The sequence below is a fragment of the Phoxinus phoxinus genome, assembly GCF_949152265.1.
Source record: "Phoxinus phoxinus genome assembly, chromosome: 8".
Lineage (NCBI taxonomy): Eukaryota > Metazoa > Chordata > Actinopteri > Cypriniformes > Leuciscidae > Phoxinus > Phoxinus phoxinus.
The window spans coordinates 14,760,381-14,773,631 of record NC_136883.1 but is presented as its reverse complement, the minus strand read 5'-3'; positions in this window follow the sequence as shown (position 1 = coordinate 14,773,631).

Sequence of the window (13,251 nt, the reverse complement as noted above, 5' to 3'; positions counted from 1 at the left end):
TATTATCGTTAAATCACTGAGCAAACTCGGAGCACTTCACCGGCGGTGACTCTCTCCTCGCGTGACAGCCTGAGGTCGCGCAGCAGCCTAACTGCCTATATCGCACTTTGTAAAGAAACTGGGCTGGCGGATATCGCGTTTTGTGAAAAAATAAATTTTGTAGTAGCCTTAAAATGTACATTTTTAAATCGTATTAATGGCAGCAATTCACACATAGGTTAAGGTACATCTGAACAGTGATTTCCAATAATAAAATCCAAATGTCAAAAAATGGCGTTTATCGCGTTTTGCAACCAAACTCTTCAAACCTTGGGTCAAATATGGACTTCTTTATGGCTGACGTAACCTCAAAAGGAGTCAACGAGTATGTATAGAAAGTTCAAGTTCAAGAACTCTTAGGCCAGAAATATGTTCAGTAGTTTAAAAAGGGGCCTCTGTATTACTGATTTAACATCAGAATAAGTCTATGAGTTTATATCGCTTAAAACCTTTTGAGGACCCATTGACCAGATGTACTACTTCCTGAAAAAGTCTATAATCAATAATAGAGAGTTCAAGATCAATCACGCTTCTATAAGTTCAATAGGTCAGATTTGGACTTTTAAAGTGCTTTTGAAGCATCAGAAGGAGTCTATAAGTAGAAAGTTCAAGATCGAGGACTCTTTGGACAGTAATATTTTCAGTAGGTCGATTCTGGTATGGAAAGTTCAAGTTCATGGACTCTTGGACCTGTCTTGCTACTATAACATCGCAAGAAGTCAATCTGGATATATGGAAGTTAAAGTTCAAGAACTCTTAAGTCAGAAATATGTTCATCTGTTCAAAAAGGGACCTCTGTAGTACCGATTTAACATCAAATTGATCGCAAGTTTATATCGCTTAAAACCTTTTGAGGACCCTTTGACCAGAAATAAGTTCAATAGGTCAGATATGAACTTCTATACGGCTTATGGAGCATCAGGAGGAGTCTATATAGAAAGTTCAAGATTGAGGACTCTTTGGCCAGAAATATATTCCTTGGGTCAATTATGGACTTCTTTATGGGTGACATAACCTTAAAAGGAGTCAACGAGTATGTATAGAAAGTTCAAGTTCAAGATCTCTTTGGCCAATAATATTTTCAGTAGGTCGATTCTGGTGTGGAAAGTTCAAGTTCATGGACTCTTGGACCAGAAATATATTCCTTGGGTCAAATATGGACTTCTTTATGGCTGACATAACATCAAAAGGAGTCAACGAGTATGTATAGAAAGTTCAAGTTCATAGACTCTAATGCCAGAAATATGTTCAGTAGTTCAAAAAGGGGCCTCTGTATTTCTGATTTAACATCAGAATAAGTCTATGAGTTTATATCGCTTAAAACCTTTTGAGGACCCATTGACCACAAATAAGTTCAATAGGTCAGATTTGGACTTTTAAAGGGCTTATGAAGCATCAGAAGGAGTCTATTAGTAGAAAGTTCAAGATCGAGGACTCTTTGGCCAGTAATATTTTCAGTAGGATGATTCTGGTATGGAAAGTTCAAGTTCATGGACTCTTGGACCAGAAATATGTTCAACAGTGAAATATGGACAATTGTCTGGCTGATGTACTACTACCTGAAAGAGTCGATAATCATTAATAGAGAGTTCAAGATCAATCACGCTTCAGTCAGAAATATGTTCAATAAGTCAAATCTGAAATACTGCATGGCTGAAGAAACATCAGAATCTAGAGTCTATGAGTGTGTTTTGATTGTTCAAGATCGAGGACTCTTTTGCCAGAAAAATGTTCAGTAGGTAATTTATGGGCTGCTGTGTGGCTGATGAATCATCATAAGGAGTCTATGAGCATGTATAAAAAGTTCAAAATCGAGAACTGTTTTACCAGAAATATTTTCAGCGGGTCAATTATAGCCTGTCTTGCTACTATAACATCACAAGAAGTCAATCTGGATATATGGAAGTTAAAGTTCAAGAACTCTTAAGTCAGAAATATGTTCATCTGTTCAAAAAGGGACCTCTGTAGTACCGATTTAACATCAAATTGATCGCAAGTTTATATCGCTTAAAACCTTTTGAGGACCCTTTGACTAGAAATAAGTTCAATAGGTCAGATATGAACTTCTATACGGCTTATGGAGCATCAGGAGGAGTCTATATAGAAAGTTCAAGATTGAGGACTCTTTGGCCAGAAATATATTCCTTGGGTCAAATATGGACTTCTTTATGGCTGACGTAACCTCAAAAGGAGTCAACGAGTATGTATAGAAAGTTCAAGTTCAAGAACTCTTAGGCCAGAAATATGTTCAGTAGTTTAAAAAGGGGCCTCTGTATTACTGATTTAACATCAGAATAAGTCTATGAGTTTATATCGCTTAAAACCTTTTGAGGACCCATTGACCAGATGTACTACTACCTGAAAAAGTCTAATCATTAATAGAGAGATCAAGATCAATCACGCTTCTATAAGTTCAATAGGTCAGATTTGGACTTTTAAAGTGCTTATGAAGCATCAGAAGGAGTCTATAAGTAGAAAGTTCAAGATCGAGGACTCTTTGGCAAGTAATATTTTCAGTAGCTTGATTCTGGTATGGAAAGTTCAATATGGACTTCTATACGGCTTATGGAGCATCAGGAGGAGTCTATATAGAAAGTTCAAGATTGAGGACTCTTTGGCCAGAAATATATTCCTTGGGTCAATTATGGACTTCTTTATGGGTGACATAACCTTAAAAGGAGTCAACGAGTATGTATAGAAAGTTCAAGTTCAAGATCTCTTTGGCCAATAATATTTTCAGTAGGTCGATTCTGGTATGGAAAGTTAAAGTTCATGGACTCTTGGACCAGAAATATGTTCAATAGTGAAATATGGACAATTGTCTGGCTGATGTACTACTACCTGAAAGAGTCTATAATCATTAATAGAGAGTTCAAGATCAATCTTGTCTTTATTTCTTCTTTATTCTTTATTCTTATTTCTTCTTATTTCAATCTTTATTTCAGTCAGAAATATGTTCAGTATGTCAAATCTGAAATACTGCATGGCAATGTCAATGAGTATGTATAGAAAGTTCAAAATCGAGGACTGTTTTACCAGAAATATTTTCAGTTATGGACTCCTGTCTGGCTAATATAACATCGCAAGAAGTCAATCTGTATATATTATAGTAAGTTAAAGTTCAAGAACTCTAAGGTCAGAAATATGTTCATCAGTTCAAAAAGGGGCCTCTGTATAACCGATTTAACATCAGAATGAGTCTATAAGTTTATCTCGCTTAAAACCTTTTGAGGACCCTTTGACCAGAAATAAGTTCAATAGGTCAGATATGACCTTCTATACGGCTTATGGAGCATCAGGAGGAGTCTATATAGAAAGTTCAAGATTGAGGACTCTTTGGCCATAAATATATTCCTTGGGTCAATTTTGGACTTCGTTATTGCTGACATAACCTTAAAAGGAGTCAACGAGTATGTATAGAAAGTTCAAGTTCAAGAACTCTTAGGCCAGAAATATGTTCAGTAGTTTAAAAAGGGGCCTCTGTATTACTGATTTAACATCAGAATAAGTCTATGAGTTTATATCGCTTAAAACCTTTTGAGGACCCATTGACCAGATGTACTACTACCTGAAAAAGTCTATAATCATTAATAGAGAGTTCAAGATCAATCACGCTTCTATAAGTTCAATAGGTCAGATTTGGACTTTTAAAGGGCTTATGAAGCATCAGAAGGAGTCTATAAGTAGAAAGTTCAAGATCGAGGACTCTTTGGCCAGTAATATTTTCAGTAGGTCGATTCTGGTATGGAAAGTTCAAGTTCATGGACTCTTGGACCAGAAATATGTTCAATAGTGAAATATGGACAATTGTCTGGCTGATGTACTACTACCTGAAAAAGTCTATAATCATTAATAGAGAGTTCAAGATCAATCACGCTTCAGTCAGAAATATGTTCAATATGTCAAATCTGAAATACTGCATTGCACTGTCAATGAGTATGTATAGAAAGTTCAAGTTCATAGACTCTTAGGCCAGAAATTCAAGGTGTCTTGAAATATGTTCAAAATATAACATTTGAACTACTGTATGGCTGAAGATACATCGGAAGCAGTCAATGAGCATGTACAGAAAGTTCAAGATCATGGTCTCTTTGACCAGAATATGTTCAGTTGGTCAAATATGGACTTTTGTATGGCTAATGTATTATCAAGAGGAGTCCATATGCATTGAAAGTTAATGTTCAAAGACTCTTTGGACAAAAATATGTTGAGTAGTTCAGATATGGACTATGGACTTCTAAATGGCTTATGAAGCATCAGAAGGAGTCAGAACTCTTTTTCCAGTAATTAGTAGGTCAAAAAATTTGTCAACTTTCTGCCTGATTTAATATTGAGAGAAGTCAGTTAGTAAGTTAATATTCAAGGTTTGTGGCCAGAAATATGTTCAGTTGGTAAAACATTTATGGCTGACATAACATCCGAACGAGTCAACAAGAATATTTAGAAAGTTCAAGTTCGAATACTCTTTGGCCAGAAATATGTTGAGTAGGTAAAAAATGGACCTCTGTATGCTTGATTTAACATCAGAAGTAGTCTGTGAGTGTATATATTTTAAAACCTTTTGAGGACCCATTGACCAGAAATATGTCAGATAAGGAATTCGAAATGGCTTATGAACCATCAGAAGGAGTCTATGAGTGTGTTTAGAAAGTTCAAGATCGAGAAATCTTTTTCCAGTAATATGTTCAGTAGTTGAAATATGGACTTCTCTGTGGCTGATTTAACATCAGAAGGAGTCTAAAAGTTTATAATAGTAAAAACATTTTGAGGACTGTTTGGCCAAAATAGTGTTCAATAGGTCAAATATGGACTGTATTTGAGTATATTTGAGTAAGTTAATATTCATGGTTCTTGGCAGAAACATGTTTAGTAGGTCAAAAATTTAGTTTTGTATGGGTAATGTAACATCAGTAGGATTCTATAGCCTATGTCCTTCTGAGGTTTAAAACCAGGGTCCTCTGTCCAAAGAACTCTTTGGACAGAAATATGTTCAGTAGGTCAAAGAGGGACCTCTGTATACCTGCTATGACACATATAACTATACAACAACAACTAACTTATTCATTTTTGCATTGACGGGAAATTGCATTAGCTTCTGCGTTACAAATAACATACCTCATGTGCAAGGAAAAGATAACACGATCTAATAATGATGCGTTCAATAATAATGTATTGTTATATCTAACTATATAATTTAGATCTTTTATGCAATGGAATGTTACTCCAAAAATGGTATCTCTTCAATGCACAATCGGAACGAGTTAGTTACTGTATGTATGCAATGCACTCATAGCTTATATGTTAATCTCTTTAATGGACATGGGAATGTTTTTTGTCAATGCACAAAGTTAGATTGTTTGTGCAATGCAATTCAACAACATATGTTGTCTCTTTAATGCACATGGGAATGAGTTAGTTCTGGTATGCAATGAGTGGATTGTATTTTATTTTTCAATGCACAAAGTTAGATCGTTTGTGCAATGCAACAACAGATGTTAATTTCTTTAATTCAAGTGCATAGCTTATATTTTTCAATGCACAATTTTAGATCGTTTATTGCAACGCAAAGACACATATGTCATCTCCTTAATGCACATGGGAATGAGTTAGTTTTGGTATGCAATGAAACAAGTGCATAGCTCATATGTTATTTTTCAATGCATAAAGTTAGATCGTTTGTACAATTGCAATGCAACAAACATATGTTATCCTTTAATGCACATGGGAATGAGTTAGTTCTGGTATAAAATGCAATGCAATGCAATGCAATGCAATGCAATGCAATGCAAGTGCATAGCTTATATTTTTCAATGCACAATTTTAGATCGTTCATTGCAATGCAAAAACACATATGTCATCTCTTTAATGCACATGGAAATGAGTTAGTTCTGGTATGCAATGCATTGCAATGCAAGTGCATAGCTTATATTTTTCAATGCACAATTTTAGATCGTTTATTGCAATGCAAAAACACATATGTCATCTCTTTAATGCACATAGGAATTAGTTAGTTCTGGTATGCAATTACAATATGTTATTTTTCAATGCACAAAGTTTGATTGTTTGTGCAATTGAAATGCAACAAACATATGTCATCTCTTTAATGCACACGGGAATGAGTTAGTTCTGGTATGCAATGCAATGCAATGCAATAAAATGCAATGCAATGCAATGCAATGCAATGCAATGCAATGCAATAAAATGCAATGCAATGCAATGCAATGCAATGCAATAAAATGCAATGCAATAAAATGCAATGCAATAAAATGCAATGCAATAAAATGCAATGCAATGCAATGCAAAGCAATGCAATGCAATGCAATGCAATGCAATGCAATAAAATGCAATGCAATGCAATGCAATAAAATGCAATGCAATAAAATGCAATGCAATGCAATGCAATGCAATGCAATGCAATGCAATGCAATGCAATAAAATGCAATGCAATGCAATGCAATGAAATGCAAGTGCATAACTTATATTTTTCAATTCACAATTTTAGATCGTTTATTGCAATGCAAAAACACATATGTCATCTCTTTAATGCACATGGGAATGAGTTAGTTCTGGTATGCAATGCTATGCAATGCAATAAAATGCAATGCAATGCAATGCAATGCAATGCAATGCAATAAAATGCAATAAAATGCAATGCAATGCAATGCAATGCAATGCAATGCAATGCAATGCAATGCAATGAAATGCAAGTGCATAACTTATATTTTTCAATTCACAATTTTAGATCGTTTATTGCAATGCAAAAACACATATGTCATCTCTTTAATGCACATGGGAATGAGTTAGTTCTGGTATGCAATGCTATGCAATGCTATGCAATGCTATGCAATGCTATGCAATGCTATGCAATGCTATGCAATGCTATGCAATGCTATGCAATGCTATGCAATGCTATGCAATGCTATGCAATGCTATGCAATGCTATGCAATGCTATGCAATGCTATGCAATGCTATGCAATGCTATGCAATGCAATGCAATAAAATGCAATGCAATGCAATGCAATGCAAGTGCATAACTTATATTTTTCAATTCACAATTTTAGATCGTTTATTGCAATGCAAAAACACATATGTCATCTCTTTAATGCACATGGGAATGAGTTAGTTCTGGTATGCAATGCTATGCAATGCAATAAAATGCAATGCAATGCAATGCAATGCAATAAAATGCAATAAAATGCAATAAAATGCAATGCAATGCAATGCAATGCAATGAAATGCAAGTGCATAACTTATATTTTTCAATTCACAATTTTAGATCGTTTATTGCAATGCAAAAACACATATGTCATCTCTTTAATGCACATGGGAATGAGTTAGTTCTGGTATGCAATGCTATGCAATGCTATGCAATGCTATGCAATGCTATGCAATGCTATGCAATGCTATGCAATGCTATGCAATGCTATGCAATGCTATGCAATGCTATGCAATGCTATGCAATGCTATGCAATGCTATGCAATGCTATGCAATGCTATGCAATGCAATGCAATGCAATGCAATGCTATGCAATAAAATGCAATGCAATGCAATGCAATGCAATGCAATGCAATGCAATGCAATGCAATGCAATAAAATGCAATGCAATGCAATGCAATAAAATGCAATGCAATGCAATGCAATGCAATAAAATGCAATGCAATGCAATGCAATAAAATGCAAGTGCATAACTTATATTTTTCAATTCACAATTTTAGATCGTTTATTGCAATGCAAAAACACATATGTCATCTCTTTAATGCACATGGGAATGAGTTAGTTCTGGTATGCAATGCTATGCAATGCTATGCAATGCTATGCAATGCTATGCAATGCTATGCAATGCTATGCAATGCAATGCAATGCAATGCAATGCAATGCTAAGCAATGCAATGCAATAATATGCAATGCAATGCAATGCAATGCAATGCAATGCAATAAAATGCAATGCAATGCAAGTGCATAGCTTATATTTTTCAATGCACAATTTTAGATCGTTCATTGCAATGTAAAAACACATATGTCATCTCTTTAATGCACATGGGAATGAGTTAGTTCTGGTATGCAATGCATTGCAATGCAAGTCTATAGCTTATATTTTTCAATGCACAATTTTAGATCGTTTATTGCAACGCAAAGACACATATGTCATCTCCTTAATGCACATGGGAATGAGTTAGTTCTGGTATGCAATGAAACAAGTGCATAGCTTATATGTTATTTTTCAATGCGCAAAGTTAGATCGTTTGTACAATTGCAATGCAACAAACATATGTTATCCTTTAATGCACATGGGAATGAGTTAGTTCTGGTATGCAATGCAATGCAATGCAATGCAATGCAATGCAATGCAATGCAATGCAATGCAATGCAAGTGCATAGCTTATATTTTTCAATGCACAATTTTAGATCGTTCATTGCAATGCAAAAACACATATGTCATCTCTTTAATGCACATGGGAATGAGTTAGTTCTGGTATGCAATGCTATGCAATGCAATAAAATGCAATGCAATGCAATGCAATGCAATAAAATGCAATAAAATGCAATAAAATGCAATAAAATGCAATGCAATGCAATGCAATGCAATGCAATGCAATGCAATGCAATAAAATGCAATGCAATAAAATGCAATGCAATGCAATGCAATGCAATAAAATGCAATGCAATGCAATGCAATGCAATGCAATGCAATGCAATGCAATGCAATGCAATGCAATGCAATAAAATGCAATGCAATAAAATGCAATGCAATGCAATGCAATGCAATGCAATGCAATGCAATAAAATGCAATGCAATGCAATGAAATGCAAGTGCATAACTTATATTTTTCAATTCACAATTTTAGATCGTTTATTGCAATGCAAAAACACATATGTCATCTCTTTAATGCACATGGGAACGAGTTAGTTCTGGTATGCAATGCTATGCAATGCAATAAAATGCAATGCAATGCAATGCAATGCAATGCAATGCAATGCAATAAAATGCAATAAAATGCAATAAAATGCAATGCAATGCAATGCAATGCAATGCAATGCAATGCAATGCAATGAAATGCAAGTGCATAACTTATATTTTTCAATTCACAATTTTAGATCGTTTATTGCAATGCAAAAACACATATGTCATCTCTTTAATGCACATGGGAATGAGTTAGTTCTGGTATGCAATGCTATGCAATGCTATGCAATGCTATGCAATGCTATGCAATGCTATGCAATGCTATGCAATGCTATGCAATGCTATGCAATGCTATGCAATGCTATGCAATGCTATGCAATGCTATGCAATGCTATGCAATGCTATGCAATGCTATGCAATGCTATGCAATGCTATGCAATGCTATGCAATGCTATGCAATGCTATGCAATGCAATGCAATAAAATGCAATGCAATGCAATGCAATGCAAGTGCATAACTTATATTTTTCAATTCACAATTTTAGATCGTTTATTGCAATGCAAAAACACATATGTCATCTCTTTAATGCACATGGGAATGAGTTAGTTCTGGTATGCAATGCTATGCAATGCAATAAAATGCAATGCAATGCAATGCAATGCAATAAAATGCAATAAAATGCAATAAAATGCAATGCAATGCAATGCAATGCAATGAAATGCAAGTGCATAACTTATATTTTTCAATTCACAATTTTAGATCGTTTATTGCAATGCAAAAACACATATGTCATCTCTTTAATGCACATGGGAATGAGTTAGTTCTGGTATGCAATGCTATGCAATGCTATGCAATGCTATGCAATGCTATGCAATGCTATGCAATGCTATGCAATGCTATGCAATGCTATGCAATGCTATGCAATGCTATGCAATGCTATGCAATGCAATGCAATGCAATGCAATGCAATGCAATGCAATGCAATGCTATGCAATAAAATGCAATGCAATGCAATGCAATGCAATGCAATGCAATGCAATGCAATGCAATGCAATAAAATGCAATGCAATGCAATGCAATAAAATGCAATGCAATGCAATGCAATGCAATAAAATGCAATGCAATGCAATGCAATAAAATGCAAGTGCATAACTTATATTTTTCAATTCACAATTTTAGATCGTTTATTGCAATGCAAAAACACATATGTCATCTCTTTAATGCACATGGGAATGAGTTAGTTCTGGTATGCAATGCTATGCAATGCTATGCAATGCTATGCAATGCTATGCAATGCTATGCAATGCTATGCAATGCTATGCAATGCTATGCAATGCAATGCAATGCAATGCAATGCAATGCAATGCAATGCTAAGCAATGCAATGCAATAATATGCAATGCAATGCAATGCAATGCAATGCAATGCAATAAAATGCAATGCAATGCAAGTGCATAGCTTATATTTTTCAATGCACAATTTTAGATCGTTCATTGCAATGTAAAAACACATATGTCATCTCTTTAATGCACATGGGAATGAGTTAGTTCTGGTATGCAATGCATTGCAATGCAAGTCTATAGCTTATATTTTTCAATGCACAATTTTAGATCGTTTATTGCAACGCAAAGACACATATGTCATCTCCTTAATGCACATGGGAATGAGTTAGTTCTGGTATGCAATGAAACAAGTGCATAGCTTATATGTTATTTTTCAATGCGCAAAGTTAGATCGTTTGTACAATTGCAATGCAACAAACATATGTTATCCTTTAATGCACATGGGAATGAGTTAGTTCTGGTATGCAATGCAATGCAATGCAATGCAATGCAATGCAATGCAAGTGCATAGCTTATATTTTTCAATGCACAATTTTAGATCGTTCATTGCAATGCAAAAACACATATGTCATCTCTTTAATGCACATGGGAATGAGTTAGTTCTGGTATGCAATGCATTGCAATGCAAGTGCATAGCTTATATTTTTCAATGCACAATTTTAGATCGTTTATTGCAATGCAAAAACACATATGTCATCTCTTTAATGCACATAGGAATTAGTTAGTTCTGGTATGCAATTACAATATGTTATTTTTCAATGCACAAAGTTTGATTGTTTGTGCAATTGAAATGCAACAAACATGCAATAAAATGCAATAAAATGCAATAAAATGCAATGCAATGCAATGCAATGCAATGCAATGCAATGAAATGCAAGTGCATAACTTATATTTTTCAATTCACAATTTTAGATCGTTTATTGCAATGCAAAAACACATATGTCATCTCTTTAATGCACATGGGAATGAGTTAGTTCTGCTATGCAATGCTATGCAATGCTATGCAATGCTATGCAATGCTATGCAATGCTATGCAATGCTATGCAATGCTATGCAATGCTATGCAATGCTATGCAATGCTATGCAATGCTATGCAATGCTATGCAATGCTATGCGCAATGCTATGCAATGCTATGCAATGCTATGCAATGCAATGCAATGCAATGCAATGCAATGCAATGCAATGCTATGCAATAAAATGCAATGCAATGCAATGCAAGTGCATAGCTTATATTTTTCAATGCACAATTTTAGATCGTTCATTGCAATGCAAAAACACATATGTCATCTCTTTAATGCACATGGGAATGAGTTAGTTCTGGTATGCAATGCATTGCAATGCAAGTGCATAGCTTATATTTTTCAATGCACAATTTTAGATCGTTTATTGCAATGCAAAAACACATGTCATCTCTTTAATGCACATGGGAATGAGTTAGTTCTGGTATGCAATGCTATTCAATGCAATAAAATGCAATGCAATGCAATGCAATGCAATGCAATGCAATGCTATGCAAAACAATGCAATGCAATGCAATGCAATGCTATGCTATGCTATGCAATGCTATGCAATGCTATGCAATGCTATGCAATGCTATGCAATGCTATGCAATGCTATGCAATGCTATGCAATGCAATGCAATGCAATGCAATGCAATGCAATAAAATGCAATGATATGCAATGCAATGCAAGTGCATAGCTTACATTTTTCAATGCACAATTTTAGATCGTTTATTGCAATGCAAAAACACATATGTCATCTCTTTAATGCACATGGGAATGAGTTAGTTCTGATGCAATGCAATGCAATGCAATGCAATGCAATAAAATGCAATGCAATGCAAGTGCATAGCTTATATTTTTCAATGCACAATTTTAGATCGTTTATTGCAATGCAAAAACACAAATGTCATCTCTTTAATGCACATGGGAATGAGTTAGTTCTGGTATGCAATGCTATGCAATGCTATGCAATGCTATGCAATGCTATGCAATGCTATGCAATGCTATGCAATGCTATGCAATGCTATGCAATGCAATGCAATGCTAAGCAATGCAATGCAATAATATGCAATGCAATGCAATGCAATGCAATGCAATGCAATGCAATGCAATAAAATGCAATGCAATGCAATGCAATGCAATAAAATGCAATGCAATGCAATGCAATGCAATGCAATGCAATGCAATGCAATAAAATGCAATGCAATGCAATGCAATGCAATGCAATAAAATGCAATGCAATGCAATGCAATGCAATGCAATGCAATGCAATAAAATGCAATGCAATGCAATAAAATGCAATGCAATGCAAGTGCATAACTTATATTTTTCAATTCACAATTTTAGATCGTTTATTGCAATGCAAAAACACATATGTCATCTCTTTAATGCACATGGGAATGAGTTAGTTCTGGTATGCAATGCTATGCAATGCTATGCAATGCTATGCAATGCTATGCAATGCTATGCAATGCTATGCAATGCTATGCAATGCTATGCAATGCTATGCAATGCTATGCAATGCTATGCAATGCTATGCAATGCTATGCAATGCTATGCAATGCTATGCAATGCAATGCAATGCTAAGCAATGCAATGCAATAATATGCAATGCAATGCAATGCAATGCAATGCAATAAAATGCAATGCAATGCAATGCAAGTGCATAGCTTATATTTTTCAATGCACAATTTTAGATCGTTCATTGCAATGTAAAAACACATATGTCATCTCTTTAATGCACATGGGAATGAGTTAGTTCTGGTATGCAATGCATTGCAATGCAAGTCTATAGCTTATATTTTTCAATGCACAATTTTAGATCGTTTATTGCAACGCAAAGACACATATGTCATCTCCTTAATGCACATGGGAATGAGTTAGTTCTGGTATGCAATGAAACAAGTGCATAGCTTATATGTTATTTTTCAATGCGCAAAGTTAGATCGTTTGTACAATTGCA